This window comes from Chrysochloris asiatica, unplaced genomic scaffold (assembly GCF_000296735.1).
Source record: "Chrysochloris asiatica unplaced genomic scaffold, ChrAsi1.0 scaffold00135, whole genome shotgun sequence".
Classification (NCBI taxonomy): Eukaryota; Metazoa; Chordata; class Mammalia; order Afrosoricida; family Chrysochloridae; genus Chrysochloris; species Chrysochloris asiatica.
The window spans coordinates 2,014,851-2,029,769 of NW_006408653.1; the positions used below are offsets into that span (position 1 = coordinate 2,014,851).

The 14,919-nt window shown below is 41.7% G+C and overlaps 1 protein-coding gene and 1 pseudogene across 1 annotated transcript in view; one reads left to right on the forward strand and one right to left on the reverse strand.

The window, feature by feature from the left end:
- The window catches only part of IGF2BP2 (insulin-like growth factor 2 mRNA binding protein 2), a 221,188-nt gene that overhangs the window by 115,090 nt on the left and 91,179 nt on the right, over positions 1-14,919 (forward strand). The window lies entirely within an intron of this gene.
- Positions 418-985, reverse strand: LOC102837874 (annotated as a pseudogene).

The following is a 14,919-nucleotide window of genomic DNA, read 5'->3' on the forward strand; positions in this document are numbered from 1 at the left end:
AAATTTGAGCATGTAGCTGATGAATTTCCACAGACAAGTGGATATTATTCCACAACCTCCTAAAATGCTGTTGGATTAAGTTCCAATCAAGTTCTGGATTACTGAAAGATAAATCTACTTATACCGTGTTTAACAGGCAATAAAACCTACGATGGTTGATGGACGATTGCAAAATCAGTAACATCTATTAACTCCCCATTCCCCACGCCTGCTCAGTTGTCTTTTGAAAGACTGACAGACTCTATTGAACATGAACACAACAAAGACAGCACCAAATTGGTACCAAGTAGGCTATTTTGTGTTAGTAGAAGTAAATTTTAGATTCTGTCATGTTTTCATTTATTTTTTTGGGTGGTGAGGAGTGGGGAGAAAGGAGGGTCTTCACAGCTTTTTTTGAAGGTCTCTGATGACATAGGTTTACATTTTCTTCTCCACATCTTGCTCTGTGGCCTCCTTGGCCCTCTTTGCTCAGATGCGGAAGAGCCAGGCGTGGGCGCTGACCATGTAGAGACTGGCAAATGCCTTAAAGTCCTTCTCTTCCTGTGTGATGACCTGGGTTTTCTCCTTCTTGTAGACTCTCTGGATGAGCATCACTGGTCTGGTCATCTGAGTGGCCAATTTGAGTTCTTCAGCAGAGCTGTCTCCTTGGGGGCAGAGGGCTTCCGGGGGAATAGGATCAGCTACTGCACATTAGCCTGCAGGGATTCAATGGATTTTTTCCTCCTCTTGGGGTCCACAGAGAACCCGATGATCTGTGCCACCTTCTTTTGGACTCCGGAACCCTCAGTTCTTCCAAGCTAAAGCCCATGCTGGCTTGGAATTTGGTGTGGTACAGCACTATGGGGCACCACACAATGGGCCACATGGATCCAGAAGCAGGGCACAAAGTGATGCTGTGGGCTTTGGCTTGGGCCTTGGGTCTGTGGATCTTCTGTGCCGGCCATGTGCTGCTGCCAGTCCTTATGGAGTGAAGCTTTGGGAACATGCCATCCCAGCTGGGTGCCAATGCTGGCTATGGCCCTCCTGGACGCAGAAAGGCTGAGTGGAAAGTTCATGTTTTAATTTTCAATTTCTAAAAATTATCCAGTAGATGGGAAAAGGATGCTATGCAATGTTGGCAATGACATATTCAGAGGCACTCTTAGGACCCAATGATGAGGCTTAATGGATGGGCACAACCTTTAATTCTGTTTGTAATCTATTCCAAAGAAGCAGTAAGAAATCACTGCAGGGTTATCATATAAAACATGAAAAGAGAGCTGCAACAGTGTTCTGATTTTATGTGAGCAGTACTGAGTAGTGAGTTTCTAAGAAACTCAGAATAATGATAGTTTCTTGAGGTCCTTGTTTCTCATGTTCTCCCATTACCAACCAGCTCATTAAAAAATAAATATTTTTAGTGAATGAATAAATGAATATTTTCTTAAATTTAAAACAACACAAGAAGTACATAGAATATTATAACCATTACTTTAACCCCACCACCCAGATTTTGGAGTGATGGTATGGAACTGTAGGATAAGCACTGGACCACAAGTTTGTTTTGAGCCACAAGGTAGGTGTTTCAAACTTACCAGCCACTAGTGTTTCACACTCACCAACTGCACCTCTGAAACCCTATAAAGGGTTTGGGGTCGGGGACACTCTACAGAGCAGAGAAGGAGCTCTGGAAGCATAGTGGTTGGTTATGAGTTGGGCTGCTAACCTCAAGGTCAGCAGTTTGGAACTACCAGTCTTTTAATGGGAGAAAGACATGACTTTATGTTCCTATAAAGATTTACAGCCTCAGAAACCCCATAAGTGTCGCTTTGAGTTGGAATCGACTCCATGACACAACTACCACCACCGATGGCACTTCACAACAACATTGACATACTTACTTGTTTTTAGCTTCCTTTGCTTGATAGCTTTAAAATTGTGTACATAATATGTGTATACATTCTCCATGCATAGTGCTTTATCATCTGCCAAGCAATTTTGCATTTTATTACATTTTATGTTCTCTTCTGGTCATCACATCTAATCAGAAGAGGCACCATTTCCATTTTATAGAAGGGAAAATTGAAGCTGGGAACAGAGCTAGGACTAGAACTGCCATTAGTGACTCCTAGTCTGTAGAGGACTCCTAGAAAACAAGGTGTATCTAGAATGTTTATTAAGGGAGAGTGTGCATCAGTTCTAGAGAGATGTGGACTGATTCGAAGGAATTTAAAGAGGAGCCAACTCAGCTGGAAAGAAGGAGGCCATAGGAGAGATGAAAGGAGCTAAATATGTATAGCGTGGCCAGATGATGAGTACATGGAACATGATAACAGCCTCTAAGAATGTGAAGGATGTAAAACATCATGGAAAGAGAAAATGTACTTAGAATCAATCAAAGCAGTATATAAAAAGGCAAAGGAATTGATGATAAACATCAGGAAAAGATGCATTCGTGGTGAAGTTTCTTTGTTTATAAATTGCTGTTCCAAGGGAAATATCAAAAGCTCTACATAGGAAGGCATGTGGGACTGAGTTATTCTGCCTAGATTTGGGGAGGGCTTTTCCAGTTCTAATTTTGATAGCTGAGATCATGTTCTTTCCTAGCATGGATTTGCCACCCAGTTCTGATTGCACAGTTTTGCAGATTGAGGTCAGAAGGAAGAGTCTTATTACAATCCCCAAGAAGCAAAACTCCAACATGTCCCCCAGCGTCATGCAGTCCAGTGTTGCAGATAACTAACTGTCCAGGAAGCCTAGATTGAAACCCTTCAGAATTTAGCTGGCTCACCCTGCCTGGCATCCCTTCCTGGTTCTGGGACTTTTTAGGATGTAAGGAGACTGCAGAGACACCGCCTTACCATATAATTAGCAGCTGCATTGGGTGACCAATGGGCACGAAGTCTACTAGGAAATGCCATCCGCTGATCTTTGAATGCCGTAGATATTGCCATAGCATGGAAAAGGAATGATCTTGTACATATTTTCTCTGTAAAGTCGTGTCCTGAAGAGGGGCACCAGAGTCCATGGGGAATATCAAACAAACTCTGGGGTCAAAGCTGTCAAAGGTGTTCACCTTTCATCGGTATGTAACTGTGGAATCATCTCTGCCCCCAAAGGAGTCAGGAGAGAGGCTTGTCTTTCAAAGTAAATGAAAATGTAGTTGGCAGTCTTAAAAGTGCGATGATTAGAATGAGAGTCATCAAAGGTCTATTGGAGCCCTTGGAAGGAACTGGAAGGTATTCAGACCATGCGAGAGTGGCCCATCTATCTGTGCCTCCGTACGACCTCTAGTGAGTCAAACCAAGTGCCATCTTAAATCCAGAGATACCAAAGCCATTTCAACAAGGTCAGGAGCAACCTGCCTAATGATGTGGTGAAGTTAACAAGACTGAAAAAAAGGGGTTCTGGGGATCCTCAAGAGGCCTGTGACATTGCCACTATGAGAAAGTTCTCAGAGGGTGGGAGGATTCTTTCAGATCCATCTTGCTGGAGTGATTCAGCATCCTAACAAGTCAGAGTTGAGCTAGGACTCAAGTTAACCAAGTATTTGTATATGGTGTTAAAATGAATCTTTCTTCTCTAGTTTCATGACTCCCACCTCACCCTGATTTATTCATGAGCCCTATGTCTGTTACCCATTAGGCCATGATGATAAGGATATGAATTAAGATAATGTGGTGGCAATGGAGAAGACAATGTGACTTTGAAGACAATGTGGGGTGGGGGATGCTATTAAGTGCCAGAGTTGTGACTACAGCCTGGGTCTTCAGGTTTCTAGGGTAAGGAGTCTTCCCTCTTGCTATGCAAAGGAAGATAAACTCTGTAATTTTAGTTTTATTTTTCCTAAGCAAGTACTTTACATTAAATTAACCATAGTCCTAGTGTGATGCTGCAGGATAATGCACTGGATTGCAAGGTTGGTTTGAACTGTAATGTGGTTCAAACCCACCAGCCGCTCCATAGAAACCCTATACAGGGATGCTATGAGTCAGAACCAACTCGACAATACTTAAATAACTATAACATTTAACAATGCCATAGAACTATATACTTCTTAAAATTTCTAAGTCCTTAAGATAAATAAAATGTGTTGTGTGCCTAGATTATTAAGGTATTTTCAAGGACCCCTAGTGGGACAGTGGGCTAGACATTGGGTTGCTGACTGCAAGGATGGAATTTCAATCTCACCAGCCTCCCCGAGGCTGGCTGTTTCCATAAAGATTTAGTCTTGAAACTCCTATGGGACAGTTCTACTCTGTCATATAGGGTTGCTATAAGTTGGTCTGATGGCAGTGCTTGGTGAGTTAAATGTATTTTAAGTGTCCATATTATCATAAAATGCAATTCTACTATGACATGAAGCACATGAAATTAATGATCATTGTAGTAAATAATTTTGTCTGTTCTTTTAGAATTCGGGCTGCTTTTGATTGAGAGGTTACTGTGCTCTTTACATATAATAACTCTATCTTCTCTAATATACAGCAAGGTAGGTACTACTCTTGTTTTACAGAGAAGGACACAGACACATTGACTTGAGCATTTTTCCATGGTCACATGATAAGTGGCAAAGCCCTGATAGGAATCAGGCAACCTGGCTGCCAAGTCCAAACCCTTCACCACTCTACTATACTGCCTTTCACAAGAAAAGGCTTTGGGGGCTGTGCTTTAGCCTGACTCTCATAAGATCTGTCCTGAGAAATTGAACTTATAGCTAATTTCTTCTTGTTGTTATTGCTAGGTGCCATTCAGTTGATATTACACTCAAAGTGACCCCATATGACAGAGTAGAGCAGACAGAGGGTTTCCTAAGCTGTAATATATATGACAGCAGCCTCCTAGATGTATATCTCCTATGCAGCCGCTGAATGATTTGAACCACCGGTCTTTCAGTTAGCAGCCAAGTCCCATGTTAATTTTGCTTTATAATACTGCAGACAAGTGCCAGCATACTTCTCACTTCATTGAAAACTCAAATCATTGCCCTTTGTTTCTAAAGAGTTTTCACATTGCAGAGTTAAGCAAACTCTCCTGAACTGCCCAGTATATAATTCTTAAAAGGGAGAATGGAGGGGTAGAGACATTGAGTGATTGAGGTATGAGTTTTCACTGTGCTCTTAGAGAGTCATAAGGAAAATGTCTACAGGACTCAAGAATCAGAAAACATTAGTTTGAGTTTGGGCTCTAACATTATGATCTCTCTGACCTTGGGCAAGTCACTTTGCTTGAGTGTTTCCTCTTCTTTAAAATGAGGTTTGGACTTCTTGCTGTACCCGTCCTCACAAAGCTGGTATGAGAATTCAAGGAAGTAATGTGTGTGGGGTGGTTAAACTTCATAACTCTGCAGAGGCTCGATTCTTTCATGAGACAAAAGAGGGGAGGGGTACAGGGAGCCCCAGCCACGGTGGGAAGCTGCCTGGAGGAACTTGGGTGGATTTCCCTGGATCACTCTATTAATAAAGGAAGTGTGCACCCTCTTGTGGAGAAGTGAGGGGGGAAAGGTCATCTTCTGAAAAATATTTGAATGTTGTTATTGTGGTTTTTTAAAAAATCATCACCAGAAATCCGTCCCCAGTAATGAATGTATACACTCTTTCTAAACAAATCCTTAATTGCAATATGAATAAATTGTTAAGTTCTTACTGAGTTTTGCTTGCAGTGAGAGCCCATTTGGTTATTATCTGACCAGAATAAGGTGTAATTTTTTTCTTCTGTTTTTTTTTTTCCCTCTATTTCATTCACTATGTGTTACTGGGTTTTTTATATTCTTTACTACTATATTTAGGACTGTAGGATAAGCACTGGACTGTGAATCACAGGTTTGAAGTTCAAACCCAAAAGCTGCTTCTCAGAAACCGTTTTATAGGGTCGCTATGAGTCTGAATTGATTCTACAGCACCTGACAATAACCGCTATGTTTATTTTGCCTTTATAGTTGTGTGGGGTTTTTTTGCATTTCCTTTTTTTTTATTGCACTGGTTTAATATGTTAATTTTTAATGTAGTTAGGAGTTTCTTTACCTATCTGTGCTAACACAGGGCCTCTGGAACCCACATATTGTAGATGCTCATGGTGTTACATGGATGCTGTCTTTTTAACCTTAAATCCCTCTGTTTCTTTGTCCCTTTTACCTTTGAGAACCCCCTTTTCCTTGGCATCAATTTTCCTGAAACATACAAATGTGAGGTGTGAAGGTAATGGCGTTTCAGTCACTAAATGTTAGTTTTCTCAGTTTCCTCTTTAATAAAGTGAAGGGATATAAGTAGGGCATTATTTCTTCTTATTCACTTGTTTTTGTTAAGTGCTGTCGAATTGATTCTGACTAGCAGCGACCGTGTGTAGGATTTCCGAGGAGCAGCTGATGAGTTTGAACCGCTGACCTTGCTTGCTGTTCAGACTGACCGTGAAATCCAATACATTAGCCCTCAGTACCACACAGTTGTTATTAAGTGCCTTTGAGTCAGTTTCATCCCATAGTGAGTGACCCTGTGGAGGGTTTCCGAAGAGTGGCTGGTTTAGGAAACAAGTAGACACTCACATTCTGAGGCAGGACCTAGGAAGGCTGTGGAATGCCTCCCAGCTTTATTCTGCCTCCCCCAGTACCTAGGTGAAGTGAGTAAGACTAAGGTATAGCAAAAGGACAGGCACAAGCAAGGGAAGAGGCTGGAGGAGCAACAGGATAAGATGCTGTCCAAATCTTATGTGAGTGAGTAGGGGTGGGGAGGGTTAGTGGGACAGTAGCAACATTCCAGAAAGAGGCTGTAACATCCTGAGGTATGTGAATATCTCCCATAATTTATACACATATTGTATCATCTGTGATTCTCACGGGGGATTGTCTGACTCAACATCCTTTATTCCCACACTTTGCTCCCACTAAATTTGGGGGGTGGGGTGGAATCTTTTTTCCCTAATTGAGCTATGAAGTCCCTGATAATGTAGCATTTCAGGCCGTAGCCAATGATTTTATATAATTGGCTTCATATGCTCATCATTTTACTGGAAATTTCTTTTTCAAACCTGGCAGATTAAAAGCATTTTCTTGTTTCTAAGAATTTTGAGGTGTAGGTTTCACAGAAGGAGGCCACTGGCCATCTCTACAGGGAGGGGCCTCTTGCCTTAGAGATCAATCCTATGGTGGTGTCAGGTTTGGGTCTTGATTGAACAATATCAAGATTTACAGCAGTCTCACAGGAGACTTGAGAGTGAGTCAAAATGTCAGTTGAACAGTCAGCAACCTCTAGTACTCCTGTTTGCTTTTCAGTATAGTCTTCTGGAAAAGCCCAAGTGAGCATTTGGGAGATGATTAATTTAGCTCATTGAATAGATCTTTTTTGAATACCACACCCTGTGCCAAGTACTGTGCCAAGTGCCATTATTAAGACAAAATGTCACCTTCAAGGTTTCACACTTTCAGAAGAGAGCAACACAAGCAGATCTCAGAACCACGTGCCTAGTGCAGTAATAAAGGGATATGTCTACTGGGTGCTCTGGGAGCAGAGAAAGGATCACCTCCCATGACCTAAGTCTTGAAGGAGAGCCAGAGTGTCCTCGGTGGAGAAGAGAGAGAGAGCAGTGAGTGCATTCTGAGAATTCAAGGAGTTTGGGGATGATCTTGAAACCTTTTTGTCATCAAGCCATAAAACCTGATGAAAAACTGGGTCCTTGAAATTCACTTGCTGAGAAGTCTATAAACTTCATGATGGCTAGTCCTGGCGCCTGCTCACTTAGAAAGTGATGCAGCTATGCAGCCTGCATAATTGCCTTCCCTTCTTCTAGATTCTGTGTTGTTTAGCAGTAATTTTCAAACTTTTGGTTCTGGGAGCCCTTTATACCTTTAACAAATTATTGAGGGACCCCAAGGAGATATTTATCATGTCTTGAGTTAAAACTGAGATTTTGTTTACCTTGAACATTATACTCATTTCAAAATGGTCTCTCTGGCATCAAAGTGACAACAGCAACTAGGAGGATTAGATAGCACCTTAGGGAGTAGTTGTTGTTGTTGTTAGGTGTTGCTGAGTCAGTTCCAATGCAGAGCAACCCTATTACAATAGAACAAAACACTGCCCCATGCTGCACCATCCTCACAATTGCTGCTTCACTTGAGCCCATTGATGCTGCCACTGGGACAGTCCATCTCATTGGGGGCAGATGAAGGGACAGCAATCGTTCAATCGTTCAACATCAGAAGGGCAGCATTTTTCTAAGGACAAAATTCAGAAGAGTTGAAAAAGAAGGTAGAATGGAAACAGGAATAACAGGGAGGAAGTGGAATAACTAATGTTACCTGGAAGGGATTGCAATGCTTGAAATGAAACAAAGTACATGATTTGTTGAATGTAAAATTGATCTGCTTTGTAAACTTTCACTCAATTCACAAGAAAAAGTTTAAAAATAACAAAACTCTTATCTTCCAAACCCAACCTCTCTCACCCCACAAAATGAGTGAGAACAGTGTATTGTTTTACTTTTTTCTGTGTGTAAGATCTCTTTAATGTTCTGCTTAATAGAAGACACATTCATCTATCAGGTGTCTGCATTCACTAGGGTGTAACATATTAGTTTGGTTGAAATACATGAAAAAAATCTGGACTCAGCCAGATATAGTTGGAACAAAGAGTAATTCAGTAGGCTTTCCAGATAATTGTGGATGTTTGTCTTTGATGCTACATTAAAACTTGGCAAATGGCAGTTTCTTAAAAGTTGATTTTTTTATTAGATGCTGTCTAGTCATTTCCTAGCCACACTGACCCTGTGCACAACAGAAGGAATCACTGCCTGGTGTTTGCCATCCTCACAATTGTTACCATGTTTGAGCCCATTGTTGCTGACACTGTGTCAGTTCATCTCATTGGGGGTCTTCCTCTTTTTCACTGATCCTCCACTTTACCAAGCATAATTTCCTTCTCCAAGGACTGGTCCATCTTGACAGCATAAGCATGACAGGCGAAGTCTTGCCATCCTGGCTTCTAAGGACCATTGCAGTTCTACTCTTTCTAAGACTGGTTTGTTTGTTCTTCTGTTAGTTCATGGTACTTTAAATATTTGTTGCTAACACCATAATAACACATTATTTCTTCTATGGGCTTCCTTATTCATTGTCCAATTTTCCATAGCTTGGGTCAGGCATACCTTAGTCCTCAAACTGAAAACTTTGCTCTTTAACACTTTAAAGAGATCTTTTGCAGTAGATTTATTTGCCTAATGCAATGCATTATTTGATTTCTTGACTGCTGCTTCCATGATCATTGTTTGTGCATCCAAGCAAAATGAAGTTTTTGACAACTTCAGTCTTTTCTTCATTTCTCAGGATGTGATGTATTGGTATAGCTGTGAGGATTTTTGTTTTCTTGCTTTGAGGTGTAATCCTTACTGAAAACTGTAGTCTTTGATCATCATTAGTATTTCAAATCTTCTTGACCATCTGCATATCTCAGCTTGTTGATGAGTCTTCCTCCAATCCTGATGCCATACTCTTCAACCTATAATTCAGTTTCTTGGATTATTTGCTCAGCATACAGATTGAATAACTATGGTGATGCAAACCTGGCTCAAGCTCTCCTGATGTTAAACCATGTAGTATTCCCTTGTTTTGTCCTAACAACTGCCTCTTAGTCTATGTACAGGTTCATCATGAGCACAATTAAATTCTCTGGGATACTCATTCTTCACAATGTTGTCCATAGCTTGCCATGATCCACACAATCGAAAGCTTTTGCACAGTAAATAAAGCACAAGTAAACATCTCTCTGGTATTCTTTCATGCTTTCAGTCATGATCCATTGAATGTCAGCAGTGATATCCCTCATTCCATGTCCTCTTCTGAATCTGGATTGAATTTTTGGCAGCTCTCAGTCGATGTACTTTTTTTTAAAATGTACTTTTACAACCATTTTTAAATTATTTTCAGCAAAATTTTATTTGCATGTAGTATTCATGATACTACTTGATGATTTCTGTATTCTGTTGGGTCACCTCTCTTTGGAATGGGCACAAATATGGATCTCTTACAATTGGTTGACCAAGTCTTCCAAATTTCTTGGCATAGATGAATGAGTGCCCCTGGTGCTAATCAGTTTGTTGAAAGATTTCAGCTTTATTCCGTCTATTCCTGAAACCTTGTGGGGGGTTTTTTGTTGTTGTTAATGCCTTTAGTGCAGCATGGACTTTTGCCTTTTGCCTTCAATATCATAGGTTTTTGAGTGTATGCTACCTCTTGAAATGGTTAAACATTGACTGTTTCTTTTTGGTTCAGTGACTCTGTGTATTCCTTCCATCGTCTTTTGATGCTTTTTGTATCATTCAATAGTTTGCCCTTCAATGTTGCAAATCGAGGCTTGAATTTTTTTTCTTCAGTACATATTAAATAAGTTCAAACCCAAATGCTAGAAGGAGTCTATTATTACTAACAATATAGCAAGGATTGGTTTATCAATTAAGTAAAACTTACTGATTTAAAGCTCTGAAGGCTTGAAGAAGGAAAGATGTTACTTGACAGATGGGGCACAGCATGCAAGTGCTGAGTTGAAGCGTTCTCTGAAGGAGGGGTGGCACCATAGTTTTGCATCCTGGTAGTGTAGTGGTTACAAATCGGGCTGCTAATCATGGTCAGCTGTTTGAAACTACCAGCTGTTCCGCGGTAGAAAGATGAGGCTTTCTGCTCCTGTAAAGATTTACAGACTCGGCAACCCTGTACAGGGTCTCTATGAGTTGGAACCGACTCCACAGCACATAACAACAACAACACTGGGTTTGGTCCTGGCCACTTCTTTCTCTTTTGTGAGATGCACACATAGGTATACACAATATAGGTGCCCCTCCCTGCGCATTCTCCAGTTCTAAGGTGCAATCATCTAATTAATTCAGACCTGATGTTGAACTTATGATTGTTGAGAGGAAGGCAGTGCAATGCTCAGAAAAGAACATAGGCTTTTGAGTCAGACATGTCAGGGCTAAAATCCTAGCTCTGTCATAAACTAGCTGTATGGCCTTGGGCAAGGGATTTAACCTTTCTAAGCACACAACAAGTCTGTTTAGTCTCTCTGAAGCAGGCTGCCAATACCTCATGTTGTTGTTGTGTGCCATCAATTTGATCCTGACGCATAAAACCAAAATCCACTGCCATCCAGTTGATTCTGACTGCTCCATGGGGTTTCCCAGGCTGTACATTTTTATGGGAACAGACTGTCACATATTTTTCCCACAGAGTGGCTGGTGGATTAGAACTGCCAACCTTTCCGTTAGCAGCCTAATACTTAACCCACTGTTCCACCAGGGGCCCTTTCCTAACTAAATCCTAGAGTAGGACTGCTCCATAGAATTTCCTAGGCTGTAATGTTTATGGGGGGGTCTTGGTGTGGTGCTGCGGATTAATGTGCTGGACTGCAAAGTTGCTTTGAATTACAAGGTCAGCAGTTCAAGTTCACCAGCTGCTCCTTGGAAACCCTACACAGGGTCGCTATGGGACGGCACTTTAACGACAACAGCAATGTTTATGGGAGAAGAATACTAGGTCTTTCTCCTATGACGGCACAGGGTGGGTTCAAACTGCTCACCTTTCAGTTAACAGCCAAGGGCTTAACTATTGTGTCACCAGAGCGCCTTTATGCTGTTGTTAAGTGATGTTGAGCTGTAAATACAAACTGAGATAGCATATGTTGTTCAGTGCCGTTGAATCAGTTCCAACTCATAGAGAACCCTGCATTGGGCTTCTGAGGAGTGGCTGTTGGGTTTGAACTGCTGACCTTGTGGTTAGCCGTCCAGTGCTTACCTTACAGCATCATAACATGTAGAGAGCATACAAGAAGTGCCTATTCCCTTCCCTATGCCAGCTACATTTACATCTTAAACTCCATCACTGTTAATTTATAATAAAGTCCGCTGGATCACAAAGTCAGTTTGAACTGCAAGGTTGGTGGTTCAAACCCATCAGCTACTCCTCAGAAACCCTATACAGGGTCGCTATGAATCAGAACTGACTCAATGGTACTTAACAACTACAAAAACTATTCAAACCGTGTCATCATTGCACTTTTGTTTTTAGAGGATGAGTTTTTAGGAAAGGTAGATGGAACAGTGGAAGAATTGTGATACTACCGCTTCTCCAGGGACTTCAAGGAAAGCATTTCCTACAACTGTAACCCTTTGTCTCCACTATTTCTGGAGACCTCTGAGGTGTTCTGACCCAGAACCCTCTGCTCTACTTCACTTTAGTTCAGGAACCCAACTCATGAGTAACCCAATTACTGTGCTGTCTTTGAGAGAAAGAGTCTTAGTCTGAAGCAGCCATTTTCAGTACTCCACAGTGTAGACTTCAAGAAAGACACCTGTAGAATTGATGAGGCACAGCCACTTTTATAAGCCCCCTCCCCAAATACCTTTTGGTCTCTATTGCTAATGGTTGACTCCATAGTACCCTAATCTTTCTCTCTGTCCTTAAAATTCCCATTGTTCCTGGGATCGTTTTTTGCTGTTTTTAGAATCTGGGTGGCTATACCTTGTTTCTCTATCCCCTTTGGTGAGTTTCAGATAACCTTGTGGTCATTAGTGAGTCTATTTTCACAACCTCCCCAGAAACAAGCCTCTTCCATGCTGTAGATCAAAGAACCTACTTACTGACACAAAAGGAATCCCGCCAACTAGCTTTCCCCATACAAAGGGAGGCTCTGTTCTAATCTTGCCTTGGCTTTTGACTTGATGTGTGGCCGTTGTTTTCTCATCCAATGATAATATCTACCTCACAGGAATGTTGTGGCGTTCAACAACTGCTAAGAACTGTTCTAGAGGTTGAAAGATAGGTATTGGATCTACTAGAGTGCCAGATAACTCAAAGCACATTGTAGGAGTCTCATCTTTGTCTGTGTGAGGTAGGTAAGAGGCAGGTGTTGCCATGCTCACTGTCCGTCCTTAGAGGTGCATTTCACCTTCTTGGTCGTTCTCCACTTCTGTTGTTCCCCTAAACAGAACCCTCAGTGAGGTCAAGTCTTACTTCCCTCCATATTCTTAGAGATAATCTCATCCATATTATGATTTTTTTCTTTCTTGTAGTTGGGGTAAAAGTTTACAGAGCATACGAGTTTTCCATTCAGTAATTTGTACACATTTTGTTTCTTGACAATGGTTGCAGCCCTTTCTCTGTATCCGCATTTTCCTACTTCCAACCCTCTGCCCTGTTTCCCATCATCCTCCTTTCCTACCCATTCCTGCCTTCTAAGCTTTGTTTATAGGCAAATGCTGCCCTTTTGGTCTTATATGGAGTCTCATCCATTTTCAAGGTTTTATTCAAAACTAGTGTTCAATTTTTAGTCCTGAATTTGTAATATATTGCTTGACACTTCTTGGATTATCTTGCTATCATATAGAGTCAACATATTTAGAGTGGAATTTATTGTCTCTCCTCTGTCCCATCATCCACTAAAACAAAAAATGAGAGCCCCTTCTTGGATGAACCTAATTCTACCAGTGGCTCCATCATTGCTTCAAACTTTGTTCATGTTGTTAAGTGCCGTCGAGTTGGTTCTGACTCATAGCGACCCTGTATAGTGTATCTGAGAAGTTACTGATGTGTTTATACCACTGACCTTCTGGTTGGCTGTCCAGAGCTTATCCTAAGCGTCACACCAGCATTCCTTGTATCACCTGGAGTCAGTTCCTACTCATAGCAACCCTGTCTAGAGTTTCTGAGGAGCAGCTGGTGAGTTTTGAACCATCAACCTTGTGGTTCAGTGCTTATCCTACTTCACTGAACCAGGACATCCTAAATAAAATCTGTCCCAGTTTGCCTGTGAAGATTAGAACCTCCACGACTTAGGAGCGTTTACTAAATATGAGGCGGCACTCTGCTGAAAGTACTTTCTGTGCATTCTTATAGAACCTAACAGTTTTGGAGAGTTTGGAGAGAGCTGAGTCAAGGAGGTTAAATCTAGTTAGTAAATAACTTAGAACCTGTGACTCCAGGCAGTACTGTCTCCACCTTCATCAGGGTAGAAGCACAGGTAAAGGGAAAAAGAAAAATAGATACTTATTTTTTTGTTTTGTTTGTTAAGTGCTGTTGAGTCAGTTCCGAATCATAGCGACTCGTAGGGTTTCCGAGGAGGGGCTGGTGAGTTTGAACTGCCAACCTTGGGGTTCAAGCCAACCACAAGGTTGAGTGCTTATCCTAGTGCGTCACACCAGGACTTCCAGAAGCTAATTAGAAATCCATTGTGTTTAGACTCTGACCTTCCACACTTGTCGACTTGTAGTCCTAAAGCTTTCACAGCTCAACGGAAAGAAGAGCCTTGTTTGTTGATGGCTCAAGCCAGCTCAGTCTTTGGACCACACATGGTCCCAGTGGAGAAGGAAGCCCTGGGAATGGTCTCTGTGGCTCACTCTTAAGGCCTCAGCTGAGCCATTTGCTCATGTCTCTTTTGCTAGTCTCTCTCTTCTTCCCATTCTTTTCTGATCTGCCTGGTCCTAGTGCTCACTGCAGCCCCACTAAGAGTTGTCTCTTCGTAATTTGACTTCAGTAGATTTGGTTCATCTGGCTTCCCTAGGATTGACTGGCTTTGGACCCTTCTCAGCTAAACTGAAGCCTGAACCTGCTGGCCCTCCTGGGCACATGCTGCTTCTCTACAGGATGGATGTTCTTCCCTCCTTCCCCACGATTCTTGTCAAGATGCAGATTAGGTTCCTACCACTTCCAGCTCTGTGCTCCCCCGTAGTATCTTGTACCTTCTAGAGTGGTTTTCGCCTTCCTCCATACCCATCCATTCTTTAATTGTGTGCCATTTATCTTCAAATACATTCTTTAGTATTTCAAATACCTTCTTTAGACAGCATAAGAGACGACTATACACATGGACCTTGCCAGATGGAACACATAGAAATCAAACTGACTACATCTGTGAAAGAGACGATGGAAAAGCTCCATGTCATCAGTGAAGACAAGGCCAG